The 19,032-nt window shown below is 48.6% G+C and overlaps 1 pseudogene; it reads right to left on the reverse strand.

The window, feature by feature from the left end:
• Positions 1 to 8,072: 8,072 nt before the first annotated feature.
• Positions 8,073 to 19,032, reverse strand: part of LOC128836099 (NACHT, LRR and PYD domains-containing protein 3-like) — an 82,673-nt pseudogene continuing 71,713 nt past the window's right edge.

Raw genomic sequence — 19,032 nt, forward strand, 5'->3', positions numbered from 1 at the left:
TCGTGCACACTAGCCTCTTTTGCACACCTTTGACTCACTGCATGTTCAGTCACTTGAGAGATCAAGGTGTATCCTTAACTAAACTGCAGGAAACACCATTGATTTAGCTCTGTCCTTATAGAATTTTGCAAAGATGTGGGTTTGTGCGTTAGGCTAATTCTCTTCTACACTTTCCAGCAGACCCTCTACTACAGAAAGACTTCAACACAAAGGACTACTGTAATTTTAATAAAAGTCACTTTTTTTTAAACCAAATGCAAGATCTTGCAGTAGAGCCTGAAAGAGTTCTAAGCAGAATGAACTGATGACAACACATAAGGTCCACAAGACAGGAACTGAAAATGAACACAGCTTTGACTAGTAGATAAATGTCTAAAACTAATTCAACACCTCATCATAGGCTAGAACAGATGTTTTTAACCTTGACTCCCCCATCCCAGGATCCTCTTCAGTGTTTCAGGAAAAAAAGATGTTGCAGTGTACAAACTTAATTTACATTCAGCAATTTAATAACCAAGAGCGTTAGACACTTTTCTTAATGGAAGCATAGCTCCTTACCAAAATCATTGCCCCTCAGGAAAAGCAAGTTTGACAAACCTCCCTGTAGGCAAGGTGGATTGATTTTGCACTGGTATGCCTTAGTCTTTACCAAAGAGAGGCTGATGCACATTGAGTAGTATAATTAGGTAGTACATGTTTACAGACCAGGAAGATACACTGTATATCCATACATTTATTCAGATTAATTTTATGTGGAAGTGATGAATTATGCATTTATTTACTGGTTAATTTTTTAAGTATGATTTATTTTGCACTGCATTTAGATGGCACTTGGAATTGTAAAACTGTTTATTCATTAAACAAAACTTCCTTAAATAGGCTGGATAAAAAATAGAAAAAAGTTTATTAAAACATTTTGCATTTTAAAATTGATTAATACTTTGTTTAGTTAGCTGCACTTGCAGAAGAAGCTAATGCTAACAAAAGGTTTAGCACCTCAAACTTTCCACATGCTTAGCTAATGAAGTTCAGTGGTTTGCCTTTAAAACTTTGGCTGCAAACATGTACTGCAGTGGTATTCAATTACAGATTCTGGGCATCTTCATCAGGCAATGTTCAAATGTTGGTGGACCACAGGGCTCTTCAGGTGTTTGCTCTCTTGTGCAAGTACGCTAATTCTTCACTTAACTGGCATGTGTGTCAAAGATGGTTGGTTTCTGAGTGGCACACAGACTGCTAATCTAATTGGGCACATTTTGTACAGGTCATTTATCCAATTTTCAATTAACCGAAAAACCTGATTATCCAAATGAGCAATGTACTTCCCCTGTTCAGTTGGGTAATTGGGATTTTTGGTCCCCAGGGGGGAGAGAAGGAGTAGCAGCATCAACAGGAGACAGGAGCCTCCTTCATAGTGCTTGAGTGATGGGAGGCCCCAGAGGAGCAGGGGCAACTCCCCCCGGAGCTCATCCCTGCCTGGGCTGGCTCCTGCTCCCACCTGGGGACTCTGCTATAAGGATGACCCTGCTACTCAGCTCTGACTCCCTGTGTCCCCTGCCTGGCCCGGTTGTAGCACCCCTGCATGCCGACCCGCCTCTGAGCATGCCACCCTGTGGGCTCACAGGATGCTCTGCAGCCAAAGAGGGGAAAGGGCTGCTGGGCAGGGGAGTACACAGGCTGGAGTTGCCTTTGAGGGCCTGCTAGAGGCTGCTGAGGGCCCACAGGCTGCTAATGAAGAACACTAACAAAACAATATTCAAGCAGTACATCAAACCCGTTTTAATTAGGTAATCAGTTTAGCTCTTAACATAAGCTGGCATCATTTAAAATTTCACATCAGAAACCTAAACAATGAGGAGTCCTATGGCACCTTAAAGACTAACATTTATTTGGGAATAAGCTTTCATGGGCTGGAACCCACTTTGTCAGATGCATCTGAGGAAGCGGGTTCCAGCCCATGAAAGCTTATGCCCAAATAAATGTTAGTCTTTAAGGTGCCATAAGACTCCTCATTGTTTTTGCTAAAACAGACTATCACGGTTACCCCTCTGAAACGATAAACATATTTTTCCTAAACATGGATTTAAATGGTCATCAATTTCATTCACCCTGCCTGTTAGTCGTGACACCAGATGTTAAGAACGACATTTGTGTAAATGAATAGCTATCCCACAATCCTCAAATGGATTAGAACATATGATTTTTACATTATTATCTTTAGATTGCTTCTGTGACATTTCAGCTCCTTATAAAGATGAGTAACTAAAGGAAAGGAGAGGTGGTTAAACTGTATATCCAGCTCTTTCAGGGAGTGGTTTATACTAAGAGTAAGTGATAGGTCTCTCATAGAAGCCTCTGTGAGATCGCAGCAGCTCAACCTAGAGAAGACAGAAGAACATTATTAACTAATGTCTCTTCCCCTTTATGGAGGTTAATAGACCTTAAAAATAGTTATCTTGTGCACAAAAATCCTCTAGTCTTTAGGAGAGCAGAACAATGCTGCCTACTGTCACGTGCCCCCTCTGCAGGACCAGGGCAGGGCCTAACCTGGGGAAGAACAGGCTTTTCTATAAGCGCATCATTTATGTTACATCGTAGAGGAAGGCCTTTGACAAAGCAGTGTCTGCTGTCATGAAGAACAGTATCTTTGTGAAAGTGCCCTGCCCTGAAAGACCTGTTTTGCTGCCAGCTGAAGGGCTTCACAAAGATCTCCGTTTTTGTCAACGTAACCACAGCTGGGCTGGAGATCCTTTCTGAACATACAAACGCTGGGACATGAATCCACAACCACCGCACTGGGGCGTGTCGGTTCAGGTTACACTATACACAACATAAGCTGAAAAGCTAAGGCATGTGACAGGCCGTACCTTCCAGACAGCCACAGAAAACACACACACACAGCTTTAGCTCAGCCCTAGTGAGGATGGCAGCCTTCTTCCCAAACATTAGTAAGTGTGACTTTCCAGAACTGTACAGAAGGAATAGGGATAGGTGAGCGTGGGGAAGCTGGTCTGAGTCTCACGGTGGGGAGCTGAGGCTGGAGTATTGGAAGGCTGGCATCCCTACTGCGGCAGAGTTGAGGTTGCCATGTAATGGACATACGCAACACATCTTGAAAAACAACCATTGTGAAAGGTCAGCAACCATTTATTGCAGCTTGCACGTTTCAATCTTTCACAAAGCCATTTGCCCCTGAGTATCCCAGTTCGTTTCTCTCCAGGTCCAGCTCTCTCAGAGTCTAGTTGGTTCTAAGAACAGAGGAGAGATTTCCACACCAGCAGTTGTGAGTTTGCAGTAGACAACCTGCAGCCGTCAGAGATTTAGAATAGCCTTAGGGTTTGAAATCATCCTTTTTCTTACCTAAATCATACTGCAACCCTCTGGTAAAGGAAAATGAGAACTGTCTTATGTTAAATGGACAAGAGAGAAAACCAGTGATCACATGTGAATGGCTGAGACACGTTAAATATAGGCAAAGAAAATGGACCTGGAGTTCAAACAAAGTGAACTCTGTCATTGAGAATATCAAACACATTAGAGACAAAACCTTCACAAAAATCACACAGATAAATGGCCATGCGGTGATGCTTCCCTATCTGGTTTTGGACACTAAAGATGGAAGGGATAACATTGTTGCCCCTTTTCAACCCAAGCAGCCAGTCAAGGTTCAGGGCGCTGAGGATGTTCACATTGGAATTGATGGACTCTGCTATTTTCTTTGATGTAATCTGGTTTATTTACAAGGAATGTACAAAGTCCTGCTACTCCAAATGTGAGAGGGACCAAGAACAAAAGTAGTAGTTTCTTAGTTTACAGACCCAAACCTCCTTAGCCAACTGACCCACAAGCTCTCTCACTTTTGCCAGGGTCACACTGTGCTCACAGGCTACTGCTTGGCTTTTGCCCTGTTCTCTGTTATTGTCTGTCCCCAGTTCTGTTTGTTCTCTCCCACCCCACCAGGTCACAAGAGGCAGTGGAACTCCCCTACCCACATGGGGGCTAGTTTCTGGGGAGACTATCCGGCTTTGTTATAGGTATATGGGCCCTGTAAGTGTTTCTTAGAACTATCTGAAGTAAAGAATGTATTCACACATCAGCTTGAACAAGGCTTTAATTCAACCCATAGCAAGGTTTGACACAGCACACAGGTGTTTGGAATTGTTTAGAGCTGGAGTGGATTAAATCTAATTAGGATCCAGATAGACACTGAGACCCCAAAACCACACCTGCACTCCACCTCCAATCTACTGTAAGGGAGTGGTCTCTAATGTTCTAATGCACCTCCTATGGCTAGGGTTACCAACCCTCTGGGATTGGCCTGGAGTCTCCTGGAATTAGCATCAGTCTCCCGGGGATGATTGAAAGTGAACCGGGAGATTTTAATAGGACATTTTAAGAAAATAACATTATGTCATGTTGGGTGGAAAAAAATCTCCCGGAATAGCTGCAGTCAGTGTTGGCAACTCTACCTATAGCTCCTTATCCTCACACCTATAGGAGTGAGAGTGATGGAGGAGGGCAGAGAATGCTTTTCTCTTTCCTTCATGACATGGTCTGGGATGTTCTAGCAAGTCCTCTTACCCACATAACCACCTTCACAACACAAGGTCAGGATTAATCTCTCTTTGTTGAAACACAGAAATGATTTTATTTTCCCCATCATTGGAATTATAAAATCACAGCAGCAGAGTTCAATATTTACCAAGTAGCCCAATGCCCCCTTGAGATAATGAGAACAAACCCCAAGAACAGTGTATACTTTATATTCTTTATGAAAATATACTTATGGTAGGAATATGACATAACTAAGATCTGCTTTATGCAAGATAATTCTTGTCAGCTATCATTGGAAAGGTTATGATTTACTGAATATGATTATCCTATTTGTATGCCTGTATCATTTCTGTATCTGGAATTAGGAATATTGACTATGTATCTGTATTTCAACTATGTTACTTTAGTTGACAGTAGGGTGACCAGACGTCCCGATAAAATCGGGACTGTCCCGATATTTAGTTGTTTGTCCCGCGTCCCAACCGATGCTCTCTGTTTTTTTCTTTTTGCTCTGCTGGCGGCACTCCATTTTTTTGTTTGTTTTTTTTTGTTCCACTGGCGCCCCCCTCCCCATGTGTCCTGATATTTTGTTCCTCTCATCTGGTCACCCTAGTTGACACCCCTGCTAAGACTTCAGGTACAACAATGGAAAAGCCAGACAGCACTGATGGGCCATCAGCACTGACAATGAACTGTGAAAAGGCCTGGTCTTCCTGAGGCCACTCCATGCTGCTATGGACTCGTGGACTCTGGGATACTACAGATATTGAATATTACCTGGGACGACTTCTAACTTTCCACTGGAAAGGAAGGGGCATAGGCGCCAACTCCAGCCCTGGAGCACCCACAGGAAAAATTAGCAGGTGCTCCGCACCTACTAATTGCCAAGCTCCCCCCACCCCACCTCTTCCCTGCCTCCTCCCCCCAGCATGCCGCATCCCTGCTCCTCCCCCTCCCTTCCAGTGCTTCCTGCCCACCGCGAAACAGCTGTTTCACTGCGCTGAGGAACCTCCGAGAGGGAGGGGGAGGAGCAGGGAGGTGGTGTGCTCAGGGGAAGAAGTGGGGCGGGGGTGGAGACTTGGGGAAGGGGGTGGAATGGGGGTGGGGCAGGGGTGGGAAGGTATGGGGCAGGGACTTGGGAAAGTGGGTGTGGCAGGGAGAGGTGGGGGCGGGGTCTTGGGGGAAGGGGTGGAGTGGGAGCAGGAACTGGGGTGGAGGCGGGTCAAGCACACACACTGGCCAGAGGTGAAGGGGGGTCAAGTTTGGGAGACAAAGGATTCCTGCCTTATGTGAATCCTATTTAAGGGTGGGGAGGAAGGCAAACTTGTCTCCTCTCCTCCATGGCTGCCTGCCCAAGAAGAAAGACTATGAAAGCCACCTGAAGGGAAGGCAAGGGGAGAGTCCAGCCTGAGACCGGGGTCTAGTCTGAAAAGGAATATAACTGGAGCTCTGAACCATTGAAACTTTGCAATCTGCCTAAAATAACATTTAGGATAAGAATTTACATTTTGTAACCTGTTTCTTAAGTATATTGAGCTCAGTTTGTGTGCTCTGTTTTATTTTCTTAGTAATCTGCTTTGTTCTGTTTGCCACCTCCTTAACTACTTAAAACACACTTGTTATAGTTAATAAACTTATTTCTGGTTTATAATATAACCCAGTTTATGTGATTTATAACTGGGCAGGGGGGAGGGGGAGAACTTGTTTATCTTCCTCCACGTTGAGGGAAGAGGCGAATTTCATATAACTTTGGGTATGTACCCCAAGGGCGATGGACATCTGGGTGCTGTAGCAAGTTCCTTAAGTGGAGCCTTCTCAGAGTGGATCTCTGTCTCTCTGTGCAGTTGGGTGTGGCCTGCCTGTGTACTTGGCTGGAAGAGGTTTGTGAGCCTGGCACAGCAAGATCAGGATGGGGGCTCAGGATGGTAGAATAGATTGACTCAATGGTATCTCAGCACACCACGTGACATCCCAGGGTCCCCGGGGCCCCTGAGAAAGAACAGAGTTAAATCCAAGGAGCTCTGTAGCAGAGCTGCCAGAGACAAGCAAAGGAGAGGGTAGGGTGGGACTTGACCCTAGTGGGAGAGTGCCTTTAAGAGGGAAATACAAAACTATGGAGACACCTTATCATTAGGTGTTAAACTTTAAAACAACTATTCTAAAAGGGACAGCATGCACTGTATAGGCAACATGAAGAAAGTTGAAAGCACCCATCTGCCCTGGCCACCCACTTCAGCCTTGTCTACACTAAGGAAAAAAGAATCACTTGTGTGGCTCTATCCAGGAGGAGCTCTGGGTTAGACAAGAGTTAGTGATTAAAAAAAACCACCTGCCCCATCTACACTACAGCTTCCACTGCCACCGGTGAAGCTTGATGGATCTGAATTTTGCCAGTAGAGATACAGGCCTCTGGTTTTTTGCTAATATCTCTTTCCAAAGCCCTGTTCCTCTCAGGTTCCTTTGGCCAGTTCTTCTGAGAGGAACAACTTTGCACACTCAGGGCAGAATATTTCAGCTGACTGCAGGGTACCTAAACTTTGGGATTCCCCCTCTAGCGAGATAGCTATCTTAGGAGGATGTCCTGAACAGCTGCTGAAGACCCCTGCATGCTACTCCAGTATCTGTAAAATCAGGGTCAAGGCCTGAGTGGGGGCTGGTCATTCAGCTAGGACTCATACGAAGCACCCCAGCTCTGTCACTGTCATGGCAAAGTGCTCACACTCATTCCTAGCCTGTTGCCTGAATCAGTTAAAGGACTTGACTGGCTGGTGCATTAGACAATTCCCATGTCAGATCCTACGATCGTCTAGTTTGGAGCTGTTCCTGTGTTTCTAATGCTCCTTACAAAGAGAGATTCTGGTGTGTGGGCGGTGGGGGGAAGAGGAAGCAAACACTTTCTGAATACACAAAAGTCTGGATTGTTGCCAGTAGATTTGCTGCTGCTTCAGACATTGACAGTATTAAAATTTCAACTTTGACCTAGTCTCTTACAAGTCCATACAACATGTTTCTGGACTGTTGCCTATGCATAAAGCAGGTTGGCTTCTAGCTCTGACCATGGAGTTTTCTAGGTCTTCACCGGACCCTGGTGCCATTCTTGGCAAGTCACTCACATACTTCCCGTACAGGAGGGAAAGGAAGCAAAGTTTGATCATGTTCCAGGAAGTGCTGCTGGATTTGACCTTAATCTTCATTGGCTATTTCTTTTATTACTCAAGATGTCAAAGCAGTTACTGATTTTAAGCCACTGGTGTGCCCCTCAGATGTGCAGTGGAGAGAAATATCAGTTATCACCAAAACCCTCAAGTAACAGAGATTTTGGCACTGAGTGTTTCTGCCCCAAGAGCACTTATTCTCAGAACTACCCTTTCTGCACCTTTCTCAGTTCTTTATCATCATTTATAAAATGTCACCCAGCACAATGTTCCACATACTGTCTAATGAGCTATATATACACAGACTGGAGAGCGAAGCAGAACTGCACTTACTGGAAAATTGTAAAGAGAACCAGCAACTACTTACACCAGTTTCTGCAGTTTGCAGTAGGGATGTTTCAGTCCTTCACACAGCAGCTTCACTCCTGAATTTGCCTGTTTGTTGCCTTCCAGATCCAGCTCTTTCAAAGTTTGATTTGTATTTAGAACTGAGGCAAGATACTTGCAATCAGAGGCTGTGATACCACAGTATCCCAACCTGCAAAAGACAGGCAATTGTTTGCTTGATTCTCAGATATCCACTGTGTCCATAGTGTTTTCTCACGGGTTCTCTTTTCCAGAATTGTAGCACTACAGTAATGCTATGAGGGTGGAGTCCTGGATGCCCCGTATTTACGGTTAATTACACAGTTTGGTTTAACAAAAATAAATAAATAAATAAAATCACTTTTTAAAACAAGCGCAAGTTTCTGCAGCATGGCCTGAAAAAGAGTTCCACTCTGAATGAACATATATGACAGCATGGGTCAACAAGCCAGGAATAGAAAACGAACACAAATTTGTGTAGAATGGATGAATGTGGGTCTAAAACTAGTTCCACACCTTAGTGGGGTAGAATAGATGTTCTTCTTCGAGTGCTTGCTCATATCCATTCCATTAGGTGTGTGCGCGCCGCGTGCACGATCGTCGGAAGATTTTCTACCCTAGCAACACCGGCGGGTCGGCTGTGGAGCCCCCTAGAGTGGCGCCTTCATGGCGCTGAATATATACCCCAGCCGACCCGGCGCCCCCTCAGTTCCTTCTTACCGCCCCTGACGGTCGTTGGAACTGTGGAGTGCTGCTTAGCTGTTCTCCACTCTCCCTAGCTTAGTTTGTTGTATCACAGTTATAGTTATAGTTATAGTTCTAGTGTTTATAGTTAAATAGTTAAATAGTTTAAAAGTTGTTTTAGTTGTTCTAAGTAGTTCAGGGGATTAAGGGGGTCGTCTCCCCCTTTCTCCCCCGGCCGCGGGGCCGGGCTCATGCCCAACGCTCCCGGCTTCAAGCAGTGCGCCTCCTGCGCTAAGCCTATGCCCACAAGCGACCCGCACGACTCCTGTCTGAAGTGCCTGGGAGAGTCCCATCAAACAGATAAGTGCAAGATCTGTAAGGCCTTCAGACCAAGGACCAAGAAGGAGCGGGACTTTCGGCTCCGGCAACTCCTGATGGAGGCGGCACTTAGTCCGGACGCTCCATCTACAAGTCAGGCCCCGGCACCTAGCACCTCGGTGCGCAGTGCCCCGGCGGCACCGGCTATGACGACCACGCGAGTGGCGTCAGACAAGCCTCCCCGGCACCGGACCTCGTCGGCACCGCAAGCAGTGCCTCGGCGCCGGTCATTATCCCCGGGGCATAAAAAAGCCCATAAGACGGGGACTTCCGTGCCGAAGACGCCGGCTCCCCCAGTGCCGGGGGTAGAGCCGCGTCCGCCGGTGGAGCACCGGAAACAGGTGCCTCCAGCACCGTCGACTCCGGCGCCGAGGCCGTTGAGTCCGGTGCAGATAGCGTCTCCAACGAGACCGGCGGTGATACAGTGCCTCCCGTCGACTCCAGAGACCTTCGCGGCGGCGAGAGACTTAATAGCTCTCACGGAGCCGGCACCGCCTCAACCACCGGCACCGACTGCACCGTTGACTCGCCCGGTCCAGTCGAGGGGGAAACCTGCCTTGATGCGCCCTCCATCGCAAGGGCTGGAACCTCGGCACCGATCCAGGTCCCGAAGCAGGTCCCCACGCCGCTCGCAGTCCCGGCACCGAATATCGCCTCGGCACCGGTCGTACTCACGGCCAAGATCTTCTTCGCGGCACCGCTCTACGTCTCGGCACCGATATGATCGTCGGCACCGATCAACGTCGAGACGTAGTTCTCGGCACCGCTACGGTCGACGCTCGACGTCGAGAGGCCGCTCCCGGCACCGGGCATACTCCAGGTCCTCGTCGAGGTCCAGATCCGGCTCCCGGCACCGACGAGGTCATCGGCACCGATCGCAGTCCCGGCACCGTTCGCCGGCACCGCGCAGAGATAGATCATCTCCGGACCGGTACCGTGCGGCACCACAGCACACGGGGATCGTTTCATCTCTCTCGGCACCGCCATGGCCGTCAAGATCGGTGTCTCGCTCCTCGGAGGACCTGTCGAGATCGGCATACCCCCCTCAAGGGCAAGCCGAGGAACGGAACTTGGGCCATTGGCAGGAGTTGGCAGAGGACCACTCCCATGGACCATCTCACTGGTCATTTTGGACCCCGTGGGCGTACCACCAGGAGCAAGGGGCTCCAATACCATCGACCTCTCGCTCGGGTCACTCGGTTAGAAGGGCCCCAGAATCCACCATCTCTCGACCTCCGCCAGGGGGCATGGAGGCTTCCGTGTCCACGCCACCTGACACCATAGACCCGAGTACAGGTGATGCTCTGGCCCAAGAGCAGGGGGATCAGGACCCCCCCTTGGATCCAGTACCACCGGAGGCGTCTTCCTCCTCCTCTCCGGATGAGGCAGTGGCGGGCACTTCATGTACGGGTCCCCCTCCGATAGATCTTCGGGCTCACCAGGATCTCCTGCGTAGGATGGCCCGTAATATGGACCTGCAGGCGGAGGAGATAGTGGAAGTACAGGACCCTATCGTGAACATCCTCGGAGCGGATGCCCCATCGAGGGTGGCGCTACCCCTGATCCGCACGATACAAACCAATGCGGATACGATATGGCAAACTCCTGCCTCTATTCCACCCACAGCGAGAGGGGTGGAAAGGAAGTACTTTGTCCCGTCTAAGGACTACGGGTACTTGTATACCCACCCCCAACCGTGTTCACTGGTGGTGGAATCAGTGAACGCACGAGAGCGCCACGGCCAGCAGGCTGCAGCGCCTAAATCAAAAGAGGCTAAGCGGCTCGATTTGTTTGGCCGTAAGGTTTACTCAGCCGGAGGGCTGCAACTTAGAGCGGCGAACCAACAGGCGCTATTGAGCCGTTACAATTTTAACTCCTGGAACTCTATGGGGAAGTTTAAGGAGTTGATTCCCCAAGAGTCCAGGGAAGAGTTTGGAGCCATGGTAGAGGAGGGTAAGAAGGTGGCTCGGACCTCCTTGCAGGCCTCCTTGGACATAGCAGACTCAGCTGCGAGGACCCTGGCTTCGGGTATCGCTATGCGGAGGATCTCCTGGCTTCAAGTTTCGGGTTTGCCTCCGGAGCTACAGCAAACCCTACAGGATCTGCCCTTTGAGGGACATGGATTGTTCTCGGACAAGACGGACTCTCGTCTGCAGAGCCTCAAGGACTCGAGAACAATCATGCGCTCCCTGGGGATGCATGTTGTGGGCCCTCAGCGCAGACCATTTAGGCCGCAGCCTCAGCGCTTCTACCCCCCCCCCCCGCCTCGTCAGAGACAGGACTCGACCCGGAGGCGAGGGCGAGGTGGTAGAAGAAGGTGGGCCGGCCCTCAACCCGGCCAGAACCAGGGGCCACCTAGACCACCTTCAGGCCCCAGGCAGAACTTTTGAAGGTGCGGTCGAGGACGGCGCCCCAGTCATCCCCCAGGATCCAGCCCCCTCCTTTCGGGATCGTCTCTCCCACTTCCACCGTGCTTGGTCCCTTATAACTTCGGACCGTTGGGTCCTCCGCACAGTGGAGAGGGGATACACTATCCAGTTTTCTTCTATTCCCCCCTCCCACCCCCCTTCTCCGTCCCTCTTCAGGGACCCTTCTCACGAGCAACTTCTTATACAGGAGGTTTCCACGCTCCTTGCTATGGGGGCCATAGAGGAGGTTCCAGTAGAGTTAAGGGGCAGGGGATTTTATTCCCGTTACTTCCTGATCCCCAAGTCCAAAGGAGGCCTGCGGCCCATCTTGGACTTGCGCGGACTCAACAAATTCGTAGTAAAGTTGAAGTTCCACATGGTCTCTTTGGGGGCCATTATCCCCTCCCTCGATCCTGGAGACTGGTTCGCCGCCCTCGACATGAAAGATGCATACTTTCACATCTCAATTTACCCACCTCACAGACGCTTTCTGCGATTCGTGGTAAACATGGTGCACTACCAATTTGCAGTCCTTCCCTTCGGCCTATCCTCGGCCCCAAGAGTGTTCACGAAATGTATGGCTGTCGTGGCAGCGTACCTTCGTCGGCAAGGGATACAGGTGTTCCCGTACCTAGACGACTGGCTGGTACACGGTCGCACCAAAGAGCAAGTTCAAGCTCACGTCCACAGAATAGTGCACACATTCAACGAGTTGGGCACCCTACTCAACAAGGACAAATCCACTCTAGAACCTACCCAGAGAATAGATTTCATCGGCGCAGTTCTAGACTCCAGACGTGCACAAGCCATCCTGCCAGACAACCGCTTTGGCACCATCACGAGCCTCATTCAAGGGCTCCAGGCCTTCCCAACTACCACGGTGAGGTCGTGCCTTACCCTGCTGGGTCACATGGCTTCCTGCACGTACGTAACCAGGCATGCCAGACTTCGGCTTCGCCCACTCCAGACCTGGGTGTCATCAATATACCGTCCACATCGGGACAGCCTGAACATGGTGGTCACGGTCCCGAACTCGGTCCTGACCTCCCTCACCTGGTGGCTAGATCACAATGTGGTCTGCGAAGGGATGCCATTTCACACCCCACAACCCTCTCTGCATCTGGTCACAGACGCCTCATCTCTGGGTTGGGGCGCCCATCTCAACGAACACCATACCCAGGGCCTGTGGACTGCACCCCAGCTAGCCCTGCACATCAATGTTTGGGAACTGATGGCGGTGCGCCTGGCGTGCCAGGCATTTCTCAACCTCCTACGTGGCCGATGTGTGTTAGTTCTCATCGACAACACCACGGCCATGTTTTACATCAACAAGCAAGGAGGAGCACGTTCGTCAATTCTATGCCAAGAGGCCATTCGCCTGTGGGACTTCTGCATCGCCCACTCAATCCATCTCACGGCATCGTTCCTCCCTGGAGTCCAGAATACTTTAGCGGACCGACTCAGCAGGTCCTTCCAGACGCACGAGTGGTCTATCCGTCCGGACATCATACATTCCATCTTCCAAAAGTGGGGGTTTCCCCAGATAGACCTGTTTGCATCTCGAGACAACAGGAAGTGCCACGTGTTCTGCTCCCTACAAGGTCGAGCTCCAGGCTCCCTCTCGGATGCGTTTCTCCTTCCCTGGAAAGACCACCTGTTTTATGCCTTCCCTCCGTTTCCTCTGGTCCACAAGGTACTGCTAAAATTGCGCAGAGACCAGGCACAGGTAATTCTGGTCGCTCCAGCGTGGCCGAGACAACATTGGTACACCACACTGTTGGAACTCTCGGTTCAGACACCGATCCCGCTTCCGTTGTGTCCGGATCTCATCTCTCAGGACCACGGCCGGCTGCGTCACCCCGACCTGCAATCACTCCACCTCACGGCGTGGCTGCTCCATGGTTCACCCAGGCAGAGCAGCAATGCTCGCACTCTGTCCAACAGATTCTGCTGAGCAGTAGGAAGCCCTCAACACGCACCACGTACCTGGCCAAGTGGAAGCGGTTCTCATGTTGGTGCGAACAACGAGCCACGTCCCCGTTGCAGGCACCCATTCCTCTCATTTTGGAATATCTCCTCTCCCTAAAACAGCAGGGGTTGGCGATATCTTCAATTAGAGTTCACCTGGCCGCTATATCGGCCTTTCACCCAGGGGAACTCGCGTCCTCGGTATTCTCTAACCCGATGGTCGTTAGATTCCTCAAGGGCTTAGACTGGATGTACCCACAACAACGTCAGCCCGTTCAGACGTGGGACCTCAACCTGGTTCTCTCCAAGCTCACAGGTCCTCCATTCGAGCCACTGGCCACCTGTTCACTTTTGTACCTATCCTGGAAGACAGCCTTCCTTGTAGCCATCACCTCAGCAAGGCGCGTTTCTGAACTCAGGGCGCTTACATCCGAGCCCCCTTATACAGTTTTCCATAAGGATAAAGTGCAGCTTCGTCCACATCCTGCCTTTCTCCCTAAGGTGGTTTCTCCTTTTCATATCAACCAGGATATATTTCTCCCGGTCTTTCATCCCAAACCACATGCCACTCGCCAGGATCAACGTTTGCATTCCCTGGACGTACGAAGGGCCCTGGCCTTCTATATTGACCGCACAAAGCACTTTAGAAAGACGACGCAACTCTTCGTTGCAGTGGCCGACCGAATGAAAGGCTCACCGGTCTCCTCACAACGCCTATCCTCCTGGATTACGTCTTGCATCCGGACTTGCTATGACCTGGCAGGTGTCTCAGCACCGCACCTCACCGCTCACTCCACGAGGGCCCAAGCTTCCTCGACGGCTTTCCTGGCACAAGTTCCGATCCAGGACATTTGTAGAGCAGCGGTTTGGTCATCAGTCCACACATTTACAGCTCACTATGCACTAGTGCAGCAGTCCAGAGACGATGCTGCTTTCGGATCAGCGGTTTTGCACACAGCAATGTCTCACTCCGACCCCACCACCTAAGTTGGGCTTGGGAGTCACCTAATGGAATGGATATGAGCAAGCACTCGAAGAAGAAAAGACGGTTACTCACCGTTGTAACTGTTGTTCTTCGAGATGTGTTGCTCATATCCATTCCAAACCCGCCCCCCGTCCCCACTGTCGGAGTAGCCGGCAAGAAGGAACTGAGGGGGCGCCGGGTCGGCTGGGGTATATATTCAGCGCCATGAAGGCGCCACTCTAGGGGGCTCCACAGCCGACCCGCCGGTGTTGCTAGGGTAGAAAATCTTCCGACGATCGTGCACGCGGCGCGCACACACCTAATGGAATGGATATGAGCAACACATCTCGAAGAACAACAGTTACAACGGTGAGTAACCGTCTTTTCTTAACCTTTTTTCTCTGTAACACCCATATATAACCTCAGACAGTGGTTTTCAAACTTTTTTTGTTTGTGGACCCCTAACAAATTTTGAATGGAGGTGCGGACCCCTTTGGAAATCTATTTTCTGTAAACATAGTTGAATTTTGTTCAGTCAGTTTTCAGTCTAAGTCTTTCGCAGACCCCTTAGACATAGTCCACAGACCCCTACAGGTTGAAAGCACTGACTAGGATCCTCTTCACTATTTCAGGAAAAAAATACTGTAATGTAGATACCTTATTAAATTATATAGTTTGTTTGTTCCTGTTTGTTCCTTCTCCTGGTCCGGGTGGAGGGCTGTGTGGTCTTCAGGAAACACTCAGGCCCAAGGGGTTTGTCAGGGTTCCCTCCCCATTCTGAACTCTGGGGTACAGATGTGGGGACCCACATGAAAGACCCCCTAAGCTTATATTCTACCAGCTTAGGTTAAAACTTCCCCAAGGTACAATTCCTTTCCTTGTCCTTGGATGGTAGTGCTGCCACCACCAAGTGATTTACACAGAAATTCAGGAAAAGGGTCACTGTTCCCTCAAAATATTCCCCCAAGCCTCTTCACCCCCTTTCCTAGGGAGGCTTGAGAATAATATACCAACCAATTGGTTACAATGTGAGCACAGACCAAACCCCTTTGTTTTTAGGACACTGAAAATCAATCAGGTTCTTAAAAGAAGAATTTTATGTATAAAAAAAGTAAAAGAATCACACCTGCAAAATCAGGATGAAAGGTAACTTTACCGGGTAATAAAAAGATTTAAAACACAGAGGCTCAGCTTCAAAAGTTACAAAAGAACCCAGGAATAAAACTCCCTCTTAGCATAGGGAAAATTCACAAGCTAAAACAAAAGATAATCTAACACATTTCCTTGCCCTTATTTACAATTTTTTTAATCTTAGATGCTCATTTCAGGTATGTTTTCTGGAGATGTTTTTCCTGCCCGGTCTCTCTCTCCATCCAGAGAGGGAACAAACAAAGAGAGCCCAAATAAAACCTCGCCCTCCCCAGATTTGAAAGTATTTTCTTTCTCCATTGGTCCTTCTGGTCAGGTGCCAACTAGGTTAATTGAACTGATTAACCCCTTACAGGTAAGGCAATTCAGTAAAGCTGCCCTGTGTATATTTATGACATGCCCCCAAATCACAGACGGTGCTGGACAGCCTATTCCACACTGGCTGTGATTTCTTCCTGGAACTCTAGGAGGAAACAGAGTTAATAAGACACATGCACCTCTAGACATACCACTGATTATATAAAAACTAACAATATTTTTCACATTTCAAGGACAATTTTAATCAGCTGCTTCTGGGAAGCTTTCACAGGATATGCATCCGAAGAAGTGGGCTGTAGTCCACGAAAGCTTATGCTCTAATAAATTTGTTAGTCTCTAAGGTGCCACAAGTACTCCTGTTCTTCTTTTCACAGGAGAGTGCATCAGCCACTCTGTTAGAAGCCCCTGAAATGTGTTGTATTTCAAAATCAAAATCTTGGAGAGCTAAACTCCACTGAGGAAGTTTTTTGTTATTTTCCTTGACGGTATGAAGCCACTTCAGTGCAGCATGGATGGTTTGCAGGTGGAAACGCCATCCCCAAACATATAGGTATGGCTTTTCCAGATTATATACAATGGTGTAACATTTCTTTTCGGTGATTGACCAGTGGCTTTCCCTCTCAGACAGTTTTTTGCTGAGAAACACGACAGGATGGAATTCTTGATCCGGTCCTTCCTGCATTAAGACTGCTCCCACCCCACGCGCGGACGCATCTGTGGTTACTAGGAAAGGTTTGTCAAAGTCTGGGGCCCTTAGCACAGGGTCAGACATGAGTGTCACTTTAAGCTGGTTAAAGGCCTTCTGACACTCTTCAGTCCACTGAACTGCATTTGGCTATTTCTTTTTGGTCAAGTCTATCAGTGGGGCAGCGGTTTGGCTGTAGTGTGATACAAATCGCCTGTAATATCCGGCCAAGCCTAAGAAGGATTGAACCTGTTTCTTTGACTTTGGGACAGGCCACTTTTGAATAGCATTCACTTTGGCCTGTAGGGGGTTGATAGTTCCTTGACCCACCTGGTGTTCAAGGTACATTACTCTGTTTAGGCCTATTTGACACTTTTTAGCCTTAACAGTTAGTCCTGCCTCCCTTATGCGCTCAAAGACTTTCTGTAGATGCTCCAGGTGTTCTGCCCATGAATCAGAAAATATGGCCACATTGTCAAGATAGGCGACTGCAGATTCTTCCAATCCCGCTAGGAGACTACCTACAAGTTTCTGGAAGGTGGCAGGTGCATTTCGCACCCCAAAAGGGAGCACATTAAATTCATACATCCCCTTGTGGGGGATGAAGGCTGACCTTTCCTTGGCAGATTCATCTAGCAGTACTTGCCAGTACCCCTTGGTTAAGTCTAAGGTAGAGATGAATTGGGCATGTCCCAATTTCTCCAATAGCTCATCTGTGCGTAGCATTGGATAGTTGTCTGGGCGAGTTATAGCATTTAGCTTACAGTAGTCCACACAAAAGCATATTTCCTCATCTGGTTTGGGAACTAGAACCACTGGTACTGACACTGATACTGACAGCTCCTGCTGAACTTGATAATAGGGACTGGGAATATGCTGTCCAGGCCCCTCTGTACGTTACTTGCTACAGGGTCTCACCCTGAGCCATACCTCTGGCAATCACACTGCACATTTTGTGTGAGACTGGAAAGCTGTTGTTGTTTAAAACAAAAAGATTCTTGAAAGCTCTTGCAAAGTGTTGGAATCCATTGCATTTCATGCATCTTTTTCTCACATGCCGGGCATTATCTTGGAGTTGTACACACTGTGGCAACCAACACAAGCCACGTGCTCTTTTTGCTGAACTCTGACTTGAAAGTCTCCATGCCTTTGTGCCTCGGGTCTCTTTTATTGCAGTATTTTGGATTCTCTACCATGTCCACAGTGCCAAAGCACAGCCCACCCTCCATAATCTTCCTTCCGGACTGGGTGACTTCCATTGCTTGACAAGTTCTAACAGATTTGTCAACAGTTAATTATGGCTCTTCCAGTAGCCTCTGAGATTTTTGTTCCAGATCCCAGTCACAATCTGGACTCTTATCAGGGACTCAGTTTTAGCCCCCGCAAAATTAAAAGTTCAGCTCTTCATCCTCAAATCAGTCACAAATTCTTGCAGGCCGCAAGGAATTCTGCTATGGAAATAGCACAATTGGTTATGATCAGCCAACTTTCTGTAGAAGAAACTATATTATAGACTAGCAGGGGGTGCTGCAGGTCAGGATTGAGGGGCATCAGAAGAGCTGTGGATGTGTCAGACCTGAGGGCTGGAACCGCAAGGTGGCCTATGGCTCAGGACTGAGGCGCTTTGGCAGAACTGGGTGTCTATTTCATATCCCAGAGCTATAATAATGAGGTCAAGATTGAGAGGCCTTGGCAGAACTGGATGGAGACCCAAGACTGGAAAAGCAGGAGGAGCTATATGACAGGATTTATCCCTACTGCTTTAGGATGCTATGAGGTGCCTGTATTGTCTCTCTGGTGTCAGATGTCTCAAAGCAAACCTCCCTTCTCTAAATCTGAGATCTATTTCAACTCTTTGTTGAAAAACCTGGAGCAGGGAATGGAAATTACCTGTCCATTTGCAAAACTAACATCAGATGCCAGGACCTCACTGTGGGGCATCAGGGGACATCGGATAAGCTGATTTTCAGGACCAGTTCCGCTCAGATAAACTTGTATGAACTGATAAGATTTCATACACATTTTTTCATACAAAATGTTAGGCCTGCCCAGTTCCAGGCCCCTTTGTTAGGGTTGTCACTGGCCTAAGGTGACTTTACTCCCAGTCACATGGAAACCTCATCCTTCCCCTGGTGTTTGCTTGTCCCCACAGGGTTAGGAGCGGATAGTGCTAAATGGAAAGTTAAATGCCATTTTTTAATCACATGGGATTCTCATTCTGATGTCAGGCAGAGCACCTACATATTTCACCCAAGAGCTGTCAGGTGACAAAGCCTTTCGCTACAGAACTGGGTAAACTGGAACCAGCACCATACAAGTAACAGGCTCTGGAGCCCACTCCCCTGAGTCAGCCAGTTGCTCAGATTCATGCTGCACATCCTATTTCCAGTCCACTAACTGCAG

This window comes from Malaclemys terrapin, chromosome 4 (genome assembly GCF_027887155.1).
Source record: "Malaclemys terrapin pileata isolate rMalTer1 chromosome 4, rMalTer1.hap1, whole genome shotgun sequence".
Lineage (NCBI taxonomy): Eukaryota > Metazoa > Chordata > Testudines > Emydidae > Malaclemys > Malaclemys terrapin.